The sequence below is a fragment of the Nanorana parkeri genome, unplaced genomic scaffold, assembly GCF_000935625.1.
Source record: "Nanorana parkeri isolate BGI_ZX_2015 unplaced genomic scaffold, ASM93562v1 scaffold1807, whole genome shotgun sequence".
Lineage (NCBI taxonomy): Eukaryota > Metazoa > Chordata > Amphibia > Anura > Dicroglossidae > Nanorana > Nanorana parkeri.
Genome location: NW_017308075.1, coordinates 50,386 through 63,744, shown reverse-complemented (window position 1 = coordinate 63,744; position 13,359 = coordinate 50,386). Strand labels below are relative to the sequence as shown.

General features: G+C 45.2%; 1 protein-coding gene across 1 annotated transcript in view; it reads right to left on the bottom strand.

The window, feature by feature from the left end:
* The window catches only part of TMIE (transmembrane inner ear), a 57,572-nt gene that overhangs the window by 1,022 nt on the left and 43,191 nt on the right, over positions 1-13,359 (bottom strand). The window lies entirely within an intron of this gene.

The following is a 13,359-nucleotide window of genomic DNA, read 5'->3' as shown; positions in this document are numbered from 1 at the left end:
AAAAGGCAGAATACAAAAAGATCAAGCTTCAGCTTTAAGTTTCCCGTATCTGTGGGAGGTTTTCATAAAGAAACGTTATAATTAACAGTTCAAAGCCTCATTTTTATCATTCACTTTGTGCAATTATCAGGATTTAACACTCATTGTGGGAGCAGTTCGTTAAATCACCGAGTGCGTGAAATGCTCATTGTTAATTACCAGCAATAAAATTAACAGTTTTGCCTTAATTCATTGTTGTGTTATTCTGCCTGAAAAAAGAAATCCAGCCGCATCACATCCGAGGAGGAGAAAAAAAAGCCCAGGCGAGGTGTAATTACCCACATGTGACAACTCATTACAGAGACAAAGGGACAGCGACAAAGCCGGTAAAAGATTTAACAATTAAAAAAATATTAATTGGCATCCCAATTGTCCAATATTCTCAGAGAAAATGTGACACCTGCTGGGCAGGAATGGCGCTGCATTTAATACATGCAATTCTGGGTGGGAAGGGGGACCCAATGAAATGAATGCACTTTAAGGGTTCATGTTGATGCCGCAGCAGCTTGTTCTATATACTCTGAGTGGCCGGATTATTATATACACCGAGTGGGCGGATTATTACATACACCGAGTGGCCGGATTATTATATACACCGAGTGGCCGGATTATTATATACACTTCCTCGCATCACCTTTCACCATCTCGTGGAGTCACGAGGCGGCCCAATGAAGTAATCTCGTGGAGTCATCTCGTGGCCCAACGAAGTACTGATGGGGTGGTCATAATAATCTGGCCACTCAGTGTAAATGGTCAGTTTCACAATATTTCTTTTAAGAAAGTAAAGTGTTGGAGTTTGTTTACTGGTCTGGAACTTGCTTCTAACTCTTGCCAAGTCCCCGTCATTTGCTGGCACGGCGATGCCTCGTGCATTGAAGGTCCTTACTCCAATGAATCTGTCCTCTCCCCTCTCCAAGGCCACAATATGTTTAAAGAAGAGACAAGAAACCCCATTGACCATTCGGAGGTATTTTTAGTCTGACATTTGCTTGTGTTTCCTCATGAACTAATTTAGCGGAGTTTAGAAAAGGATCCAATGGAGGGCGTCCAGTGTGACACAAATAAGGGGGAATTCCGCTGTTTTGGAAAGCGGAGCCTTTGATCAGCTTTAAATAGTATCCGTGCCGGTCTGCGTGGAAGGAGTGGAGCCGGGGAACAAGTCATGTTCATAACAGAGAGTAACAGCATGGGAAAATGTTTGGAAGGATGTGAGTAGTTTATCATGACTGTGAGATTCCTTCACTAGATCAGAATGTGCTGAGGACATCACTGAGACATCTACTGACACATCATGGACACATCACTGGGACATCCACTGAGACATCTACTGGGACATCATGGACACATCACTGGGACGTCTACTGAGAAGTCTACTGCGAATTCTACTGAGACATCATGGAGACATCATGAAGACATTATGGAGACATCACTGAGACTTCATAGAGACATCACTGAGACATCTACTAAGATATCACTGACACATCATAGAGACATCACTGAGCCATCTACTAAGACATTATGAAGACATCACTGAGACATCTACTGAGATATCACTGATACATCTACTGAGACATCACTGAAACTTCATGGAGACATCACTGAGACATCTACTGAGACATCATTGAGACACTGAGATATCACTGACACATCACTGACACATCTACTGTCCGAGACATCTACTGAGACATCAACTAACATATCTACCGAGACATTTATTGAGACATCTACTGAGACATCTACTGATATATCACTGAGACATCTACTGATATATCACTGAGACATCTACTAGGACATTTATTGAGACATCATTGAGTAATAGGGTTGGTGTTAGGATGAGGGATAGTAATAGTGTTCGGTTCTATCTGTTTTATTATCAGTCAGCATGTTTACAGGTAACGAGGCACAAGAACAGGTTCCGTATCATTGAAAGTAACTGAATTGCTCCTTATTTATCACTGACAAATCATGGAGACATCATGGGACATCACTGAGACATCTACTAACACATCACTGACACATCTACTGAGACATCTACTGATATATCACTGACAAATCATGGAGACATCATGGGGACATCACTGACACATCTACTGAGACATCATAGATACAATATGGAGACCTCACCGAGACATCTACTGATATATCACTGACACATCACCGAGACATCTACTGATATATCACTGACACATCACCGAGACATCTACTGATATATCACTGACACATCACCGAGACATCTACTGATATATCACTGACACATCACCGAGACATCTACTGATATATCACTGACACATCACCGAGACATCTACTGAGACATCATTGAGTAATAATGTTAGTGTTGGGATGAGGGGCAGTGATAGTATTTGGTTCTATCTGTTTCATTAGCAGTCAGCATGTTTGCAGGTAATGGGGCACAAGATCAGGTCCTGTGTAATTGAAAGTAACTTCCAATAACCGTCAAGAGACATTTATCCTTTAAAAAACCCCCACCAGATGCCACTTTAATTTAAGCTCCCCATTGACCCTAATGGGTTTCATCAAAGGTGGCTAAAGTGTGAAAACTCCAGTTTCCCTGATCCCTACTTACTTACCAATTGTCTTGTGCTGAAAGATATTGCAGCTTCCAAAAATGTCACAAAAAGCAAAGCCTGCTGGGTCTGCGGTCCAGCCATTGATGCGCAGGTTGCCTTTCCCGTTCTGTAAATAAAATCTAAACTCTCTATCTTCCTTTGGCCCAATCCCCATCCATACTAAATTTCACTTTAATATTAATCTCCTGTTTCCGTGACCAGAAATGTGAAGATTTCCTTGTTTGCCCGAGCTAAACATCCCATCATAAGGAACCTTCTATGCCGGCCGAAGTGTATTCCGATTCTCTTCCTTGTTTTTAAGGCAAACAAAACAATCATAATTTTTTTAACAGTTGACTTTGGCGCGGAGAGATCTGCAGCTGCCGCCTTCCAAGTTACACATCCATTTCGATTCGGCTCATCATCCAAAAGAGCTGAATTCAGCGTTAAAAAACAGATTTATTATTAGGCCCGCTCTGCAATATCTGCTGAACAGCGCAGGCCGTCCGCGCTTGGCGTTATAAATTTGCGGCCTGGTGTTCCTCCCAAAAAAAATACATTGGTGTCTTGTGCCAAGCGCCATGACACGGCTGGAAGCTCGTTCCACTTTCTTACAGAGCCAATGGACTCTTATATGCGAATAATAAAAAAAAAAAATTAGAATGAAAAAATTTAGAAATACACTATATTGCCAAAAGTATTGGGACGTCCCTCCAAATCATTGGATTCAGGTGTTCCGTAACATTTCCCGGCTACTAAATATTCAGCGGTCACCTGTTACTGGGATTATAACAAAGTGGAAGCAACTGGGAACAACAGCAACTCAGCCAGGAAGTGGTCGGCCACGTCACATGACAGAGCGGGGTCAGCGCATGCTGAAGCGCACAGTGCGCAGAAGTCGCCAACTGTCTGCAGAGTCAATAGCTACAGACCTCCAAACTCCATGTGGCCTTCAGATTGGCACAACAACAGTGCGTAGAGAGCTTCATGGAATGGGTTTCCATGGCCGAGCAGCTGCATCCAAGCCTTACATCACCAAGTGCAATGCAAAGCGTGGGATGCCGTGGTGTAAAGCACGCCGCCACTGGACTCTAGAGAAGTAGAGGCGTGTTCTCTGGAGTGACCAATCACGCTTCTCTGTCTGGCAATCCGATGGGCGTGTCTGGGTTTGGTGGTTGCCAGTAGAACGGTACTTGCCTGACTGCATTGTGCCAAGTGTAAAATTTGGTGGAGGGGGCATTATGGGGGGGGTGTTGTTGTTGTGGAAATTTTATTATATGGACATTTGTTATATGTGGACATTTTATTCTAGGACGTGTGTGTTTTAAGTATTGTCATCTGTCTCCCTGTGTCGGATGTAACCCAGGAACGCTCTAGCAGAGGGTTTTTTGGGTTGAATCGGGACCAGCAGTAAAACTGTCAGTATGAAGACCTTCTCTTGGGCTTGGAGACATGTTCACAGTGTGTGGAGGCGTTTTCCGGTTTGTGAGTACTAAGTGCAATGCGCTGGGCTCCTTTGCGTTTAACCAAGCGAATTTCCATAACATTGTTTTTCAGGGGTTGGGCTTGGCCCCTTAGTTCCAGTGAAGGGAACTCTTAAGGCATCAGCACACCAAGACATTTCCCAACTTTGTGGGAGGAGTTTGGGGATGGCCACTTCCTGTTCCAACATGACTGCGCACCAGTGCACAAAGCAAGGTCCATAAAGACACGGATGGGGGAGTTTGGGGGGGAGGAACGTGACTGGCCTGCACAGAGTCCTGACCTCAACCCCATAGAACACCTTTGGGATGAATTAGAGGGGAGACTGCGAGCCCGGCCTTCTCCTCCAACATCAGTACCTGACCTCACAAATGGTCCAACATTCCCATAGACACACTCCTAAACTTTGTGGACGCCTTCCCAGAAGAGTTGAAGCTGTTATAGCGGCAAAGGGCGGAGCCAACCCAATACTGAACCCTACGGACTAAGATTGGGATGCCATTAAAGTTTATGTGCGTGTAAAGGCGTCCCAATACTTTTGGCAATATAGTGTATTTATAATCCATGAAATGGAAGTGTTGATGATGGGTGTCATGAGTGTATTGTTCATGTATCATGTATAGACAGCATCCTGCCAATAGGTTTGATATTATTTGGATATCCAAATACAGTTGCCACAGTGCTCGTTGGATAGGGGTGGGGGGTGACGGGGGGCACAAATTTAACATTCCTGGAAGTCTTAAATATCAAAGGGTCTTACAAGGACTGCAGCGCTGGAACGTAGGAGAGGTAGGAGACGCGGCCCCACGCGGGAGGTGAGTATAATAACTCTTCTACTGCAAGGATGACAGGGCCCCTTTAAAATTAAGTTCTTCATTATAGAAAAAAAAATTTGCTCCGTACATTAATTACACAATAGACTCTACAAATCCATTTCCCATCAGCGTACAGAAGAGACGGCGACTGCGCTGGCCTCTGCTCCGCTTATATCAGTCTGCCACGCTGTAAACATTAATTCAGGTTAAATGCATTAAAATGTATAGAAATTGTGTAAATGGACCATTTATCAGAAAAATTTGTTACAGTAAAATGGTCATTAAATGGGCCTCATTCCATTAACCTCTGAGAGATGAACACGGCTTCGGCCATTACAAGAAATATAAATTGAGCTTCCACTAATGCATGGAAATAAGACGCGTGACTTCACTGCGGCACGGCCGGGTTGCCGGATGAGCGGATTGGTTAATGTTAGGGGGACAGCTAGAGAGGTTGCACATGACTATGACTAGCTGCTCATCCATTACACTTGCACCGTGTTTAACTAGCTTAAACCCTAACTCCAACCAAAATGCTGCTTTTTAGTTTTGGATCGAGGAGGAAAAGAGTTACATCTCAAGCCAAATTCATTTTTTGTTTCTGTTTTGCTTAGAGTGGGAAAATGATTATGATCTCTGCCAGTCATGCATTGCTTATGGTCAAACTTTAAAATATATATACAGTATATATTTTTTTAGTTGGGTAAACATGGCATTTTCCGTAGTGCTCTGGGAATCCTTTGTCATAAATGTTTATTTTAAAATAAAGATTGTCTAACAATAGTAATAAAAAAATGATACAAAACATAATTTTTTTAGAAATGTATTAGATTAAATTTTTGTTGACCCAAACCATTGTAGTTCCTATTTAAGGAATGATACTACTATCTCAATAGGGAAGCAGTATGTTTCCAGTAGGTACACTATATTGCCAAAAGTATTGGGACACCCCTCCAAATCATTGGATTCGGGTGTTCCAATCCCCTCCATGGTCACAGGTGTATAGGATGAGGCACCTCGGCATGCAGACGCTTCTACAAACATTGGTGAGAGAATGGGTCGCTCTCAGGAGCTCAGTGACTACAAGTGATGTGCCGTGATAGGTTGTCACCTGTGCAATAAGTCCGTCCGTGACATTTCCTGGCTACTAAATATTCCGCGGTCACCTGTTACTGGTATTATAACAAAGTGGAAGCAACTGGGAACAACAGCAACTCAGCCAGGAAGTGGTAGGTCACGTCACATGACAGAGCGGGGTCAGCGCATGCTGAAGCGCACAGTGCGCAGAAGTCGCCAACTGTCCGCAGAGTCAATAGCTACAGACCTCCAAACTCCATGTGGCCTTCAGATTGGCACAACAAATGTGCGTAGAGAGCTTCATGGAATGGGTTTCCATGGCCGAGCAGCTGCATCCAAGCCTTACATCACCAAGTGCAATGCAAAGTGTGGGATGCCGTGGTGTAAAGCGCGCCGCCACTGGACTCTAGAGAAGTGGAGACGTGTTCTCTGGAGTGACCAATCACGCTTCTCTGTCTGGCAATCCGATGGGCGTGTCTGGGTTTGGCGGTTGTCAGGAGAACGGTACTTGCCTGACTGCATTGTGCCAAGTGTAAAGTTTGGCGGGGGAGGGGTTGTTTTTTAGGGGTTGGGCTTGGCCCCTTAGTTCCAGTGAAGGGAACTCTTAAGGCATCAGCACACCAAGACATTTTGGACAATTTCATGCTCCCAACTTTGTGCGAGGAGTTTGGGGACGGCCCCTTCCTGTTCCAACATGACTGCGCACCAGTGCACAAAGCAAGGTCCATAAAGACATGGATGGGGGAGTTTGGGGTGGAGGAACGTGACTGGCTGCACAGAGTCCTGACCCCATAGAACACCTTTCGGATGAATTAGAGCCGAGACTGCGAGCCTGGCCTTCTCCTCCAACATCAGTACCGGACCTCACAAATGGTCCAACATTCCCATAGACACACTCCTAAACCATGTGGACGCCTTCCCAGAAGAGTTGAAGCTGTTATAGCGGCAAAGGGCGGAGCCAACCCAATACTGAACCCTACGGACTAAGACTGGAATGCCATTAAAGTTCATGTGCGTGTAAAGGCGTCCCAAAACTTTTGGCAATATAATGTATATATAATATAGTAATAAGACAGGGGGAATCCATTACTATTATTTCTTGAAGTACCTTAAACAAAGCAGGGACTCCCCATTTCCTCACTCACTGAGCGGTGCCTCACCTTGGGGTCAGTCATGCTTTATTGAACAGGTAAGGGGTCTCAAAGTAACTGGGCTGTTCTCCGAATGCCATACCGAATAGAAGACCTGCAAGTGGTGTAGCCAATTTCAACATCTGATGGGTATCGTGGCTTCATTTTGTTACCTTTTAACAGGTGTAGATTATATTAAAATATTTTATTCAGGAAAAATGCAACAAAATGGCATTCTCAGTATACCGTGAGCTGTAGCTCGCGGTATACTGAGCCTAGGGTGATGGGAGGACGCTAGTTTGTGTCCTCCCGTTACCCTAAGGAGAACTATGGGGAAAAGCCCTGACCCCATAATTCTCCTTTAAGAATGAAACGCATCATTGCAATTTCTCCTGCAGTACTATAGCAGAGGTGACATAGTGGAAGTTGGTCAGCGTGAGAACCTTAAAATATTTTCCCGGGCTCGAAAAATAAAAAGGCACAAAATACACTTTCAAACCACCATCCAGATCTTTATACGAGACCAGACATACAAATGCGTTTGGCATTTGTTTACATCAAAAGTAATTTTTGAAACAAACATATTTAAAAAAAAAAAGTAACATGCGGCACCAAGAAAATAACAATGTTACTAAAAGTAGAAATAAAAGATGGGAAGGGAGACTGAAGGAGTCTGGAAAGAGAAGAAGAAGTGTCATTGATTCCCTTGAAGGACCATCTCGTCTTCCTCTTTGACGACAGGAAGAGCCCTGGACGCCCGGGACTGGATCTGACCAGATAGGGTCTGTAGGCTGTTAGAAGAACCTGGAAAATGGGAGAGCAGGGAGGAGACAGAGAGTCAACAGGGGGAAAAGAAAGAGAGGAGAGTATCACAGTCACAGGGTTCAAAGAGGACCTGTTTCTCATATAGAAGACATTTAGGGGTCTACTTATAAAAAAATTGCAGAGCCATTGGCCCTGAGAATCTCTGTGAACATTCTCATATTGTTATTTTATAGGTCAAAAGTATTTTCAAATGTCATCTTGTAATGCTGCATTATCACCACTAGATGGAAGTATGTGTTTCCTATGCTACTGAGCTCCATCTAGTGGCCATATTGTGCTATTACAAGATGACATTTGAAAATACATTCAACCAACACTCGCAGGGCTAATGGCTCTGCAAATTTATTATAAATAGACCCCTTAATGACTACAGTTATAAAGATTCAGCTGCCTAGGAAACAGTAACATGATTATGTAGGAGACAGGTACACTTATCACACGAGAAAAAAACGGCACGTACAGCTCCGTGCACGGCCGTATTGGGCAGCTCCCGGGAAGGACAGGAGCTGCATGTGATTAGTACGCAGCCCCCGTCCTTCTCTATGGGACTACGCGTCCTTACGCCGCCCGACGCTCACCCGCCCTGCACGTCTGTGGGATGGATACCCGCACTCGTACGGACCTGCACTTGAGGTGAGCGTAGGTGAGCGCACGGCCACGCACTACCATAGAGAAAGACAGGGGCTGCGTACTAATCACACGCAGCACCTGTCCTTCCCGGGAGCTGCCCGATACGGCCCTGCACGCAGCACGGAGCTATACGTGCCGTTTTTTTTCACGTGTGAATGAGGCCTAACTGTTAAAGCTGCATAAGAAGATAGCGAGTCAGCTGTCAGTCACGCAGCTGGGTGGATCCCGGCACAATTGTCGGGATCCGCTTCAGCTGCGGCGTCTCAGTATACCGCGAGCAGCAGCTCGCGGTATACTGAGCCTAGGGTGTGTCCTCCCGTTACCCTAAGGAGAACTATGGGGAAAAGACTTAACCCCATAGTTCTCCTTTAAACCTATCAAACTGCCTCACAACTGACCCAGGGGATCCTTTGTATAGATCACATAGAACTGTTACCTTAGGAAAATAATGCTCATAAACTGACACATTAAAGTGTGCGTAATAACAAAAGTAAATTTTTTAGATTGTTAGCACTTCGGTCAGTTTATTTTTTGCTGTCTGTTGGGGGAGATTTTATTAGAAGAGAAATACGGAGCTCACAGCAGACAAATGACTTATAACATACAGAATGACAGCTGCTGTATTCTCAAAGACCGATACCCCTAATTACCATGATTGTTATCCAAAAAGGAGGGACGAGAAAATCTCATGAATATACATCATGGGCACAAATCCAAACCTGAAATAATATTTGCACCTTTTGTAATAAGTTTTTCGAGATGGATTTGGATTCCTCTAATCCGCCTGATGTAAGGCCAGCAGCTTGCAGGGCTGCCAAATCATCATCCTTTTTAATTGCTGACACGTATGAAACAAACAAGTTCTGATTAAACTGATGTGCAAGGCACCAACTGGATATGAGTAATCTGCAAAGCTAAGATATGTTGTTAAGTTTAATGGATCTTTTGGCAGCCGCGCTTCATTTCTATCCTTGGAAATAAGTGTGGAGGTCAGCTGAACCCTATGAACACAATGAGATCATGTAGGGAAAACTAAAAGTGGCAGAGATCCTCCAGTCCCATTGTAATAAGAGGGAGGGCATCCCCAGCATCACTTTGGTATGTTTGCAGCTTGCTTCTTCCCTCTAGGACAGGGGTAGCAAAACTGCGACCCTCCAGCTGTGGTGAAACTACAAATCCCATGATGCATCTCTCTTCGGGAAGTCATGTCTGGGAATCTTGCAATGCCTCATGGGATTTGTAGTTCCACCACAGCTGGAGGGCCGAAGGTTTGCTACCCCTGCTCTAGAAGACTGGACTCATCAATATCTATACTAAAGCCGTGGATGCCTTCTTTCAAACTTCCATTCCAGTTTTTGAAGATGACTAGACGAGGTTGAATAAAGACACAGGTCCATCGGGGGTTCAACCTATAAATCCTAAAGAGGCTTGAAACAAAATGTAAAAGAACCTCTCTGCAAAAGAAGCCTCCATCAGGCAAGTCCTTACTTGCTTGAAGAGCTATGGCCCTAGCAGAATCTTCACATTCAGCCCTTCTGGGTGTGCTGGGGGTCAGTGCCCCCTGCCATGCACTGTGGTTTAATCCACCAGCCTCTATAGCTCTACAGGATGCAGGTGGGGAAAACCACAATACACAATGGAGGAGGCAGTTATCTGGCTCAACCCAAGGTGTGCCAGATGTGAAGACTCTTCTAGAGTTGAGTGAAGTGAGGACCTGCTGCCCAAGTCTTAAAGGAGAACTATAGGGTTAGAGCTTTTCCCCATAGTTCTCCTAAGGGTCACGGGAGGACACAAACTAGCGCCCTCCCGTGACCCACAGCTCAGTATACCGCGAGCTACAGCTCACGGTATACTGAGACGCCGCAGGCGGAACGGATCCCGACAATTCTGTCTGGATCCACCCAGCTGCGTGAGTGACCGCTGGCTCTGCCTATCTAGATGGGCACTCTTATGATTATTAACCAGAAAAGCCTCTTCTGTGCTCCTCTCTGGTTTGTTTTGTTACTGGGGCCAAAATGTCCTTGACTTCACGGTTATCTCCACAAACGGCCATTCCACCGTACATTAATGGAGCTCTTGTTGGCCATTGAGGCACACTGTCCGTCTATCTCCCACCCTGACTGCCTTCAGGCGATCCCTTAAGACTCATCTCTTCAGGGAAGCCGATCCCACCTCAACCTGACCACTCAACCATCACATTCTCAAACAATTCATCCCCACACAGCTACCTCCTCATGTATTACTGGCCCCTCCCTTTTAGATTGTAAGCCCTCAGGGGCAGGGCCCTCCTTACCATCTTGTCTTGAATTGTATTGTGATTGTAATGTCTTCCTTATATTGTAAAGCGCTGCGCAAACTGTTGGCGCTCTATAAATAATATGTAATAATAATAATAATTACAGCTGGAAAGGCAGTTCTCAGGACTTAGCTATGGCCCCCAAAGAGGAACTTAAAAGGCCCCCAAAGAGGAACTAAATCAGAAAGATAGAAGTAAACAAACCTTTAGTGAAGGCAGGATCCTATACTCTGTGTTTTTTTTAGTTTTGCTCACAGTTACACTTTAATGGTATTGTACAGAAGAGGAAGAAAATGGCAAGTGAAGAGCAGTGTGGTGGAACTAATGGAGAAAGTCCAGAAACATCGATGGGGGTTCTTTTCTGTTAATGGAAACTATGTTGTATTAACATACGTTCAGATTTTGAGTTATTATTGCAGAGTTTGCCTTTGATTCATCTTTGGTGTGACTTCCACACGATTAAATGTAGAAATTTAAAGATTAGCCACTAGAGCTCTGACTCCTGCAGACTCTCCCTCCCAGCCCCCATCCATACCGAGGCATGGGCTTTCAGTTACCGGGGCAAGGTAAAGTGTCAACGGGCTACAAGTGCAGTGAAGTCACCTTTGAGTCCTTCTACCACAATGGCAGACTGGCAGAGCCATGCACAGCCAAGCCAATTTAAAATATATACAAAATCCACTGGGGAGAAGAACCCTGTGATCCTGGTAAGAAGGGGGGGAAAGGGGGCTTTTGGGGGGTGTAGGGCTGCATTAACCATTCCATGAGCTTTACATATACCTAAACTCCAAGTCTACAGTCAGCGTATCTTACTGAACCCCATTTGTGTTGTAGGCAAAGCCGGTCACACGCAGTCCCTGATGTGTTTTGCTGTGCATGCATTTTATTAGCACAGTGCTCAATCTATGGGACCCCTAAGGCTGCTGCGGTTGCACCGTTTGTTCCACCTGAGCTCCATTTGCAATGGTAATGATAGAGCGTTCTTGACAAAAATTCCAGGTTTCAATTTTCTCTCTCCGGATAAGGATCAGAATTTGTCAAACATGGGCAGGGATTTGACATTTGTGGACAGGATTGTGGCCCTTTCTAGGTGGCATGTAGAGATTGGGCTTGCCAGCCGGGATTTGATCTGGAATTGTTGGCAAGTGCAAAAACAGAATGTTTACATGAAGAGTAAAGGATGAAGATGAACGTACATGTACTAGTCAGCTCCTCAGCAGTGACAAGATCAAATGTATTCATGAGGAGGAGGGTGATGGGACAAAACTATAAGAGAGAAACAGCGAATGAAAAAAGATCAAAATAAGAACTGAAATACACAATTATATATGTAGAGGATACAGATGATGGACAATACACATCCAGGAGCGCAAGATCATTTGATTCGTATCATTTTAACTTGAACGCCAGGTAACAGACAACTGATCACATGACCACTGCGGGTGTAGGAACCACTATGTCAAGGCAAACACTTGAGTTACTTGGAAATCTCTCTTAGCTTCCACTACAGCCCCGAAATCCCCGAAATGTAGGTGGAACCTTAAAGGAGAACTATGAGGGGGAGGGGCTTTTCACTCAGCCTCTTAATCTGAGCCGACCTGTGACAATGAGACTGTCACAGGTCGGCTCAGTAGATGGCGAAGTGAGCGAACACATACCGGCGCTCGCTCACTTCTCGATCCTCTCACTGCAGAGAGCCGTGACAGGGGAGTGACTGGATTCTCCGATCCCCCAGCGCTGACTGGCGGAACGGACGGGGGAGGGGGCGGGTACAGCTGTCTCTGTCTCTAGATAGGCAGAGCCAGCTGTCACTCACGCAGCTGGGCGGATCCAGACATAATTGTCGGGATCCGCTTCAGCTGCGGCGTCTCAGTATACCGCGAGCTGTAGCTCCCTATATACTGAGCCCAGGGTGACGGGAGGACTCCAGTTTGTGTCCTCCCGTTACCCTAAGGAGAACTATGGGGAAAGGCCCTGACCCCATAGTTCTCCTTTAATGTCATCACGTACAAAGCAGGACTAGCTGTGGCTGCTGATCCTGCATTACACGCGATGACATCAGTGAGAGGGTGATCACCTGACCGTAGATTAGAAGTGGCAGACTGGTTGTCCATACTGCAACTGGTGGGGAGGAAGCCTGTGGGAGTCAGGCATAGGGCAAGTTATTAGCTAATACAAGCCCCCCTAGACCAAACAAGCATTTGACCATTCAAGTCAAGTTTGATCTTCATTGTGAGGAACTTCTTAGCACTGATGTATTTTTTATCAGGCTTTTTGTGTGTGAGAGACACCAAGGAGCCTGCAATGGGTGTTTCTGGGAATCCCTCTCCTGCATCACAACTCGGGGGTCCCAAATGACCAGATTACTGACAAAAGTCAGAGTGGTGGACTTGAGTACTACAGCAATGTCTGAACTGGTGGACAGTGCTTCCTGTATGTATCTCAAGACTTAAAGCACATTTCCATTTTTTTTAAACCCTACTCCCCCCCCCCCCCCC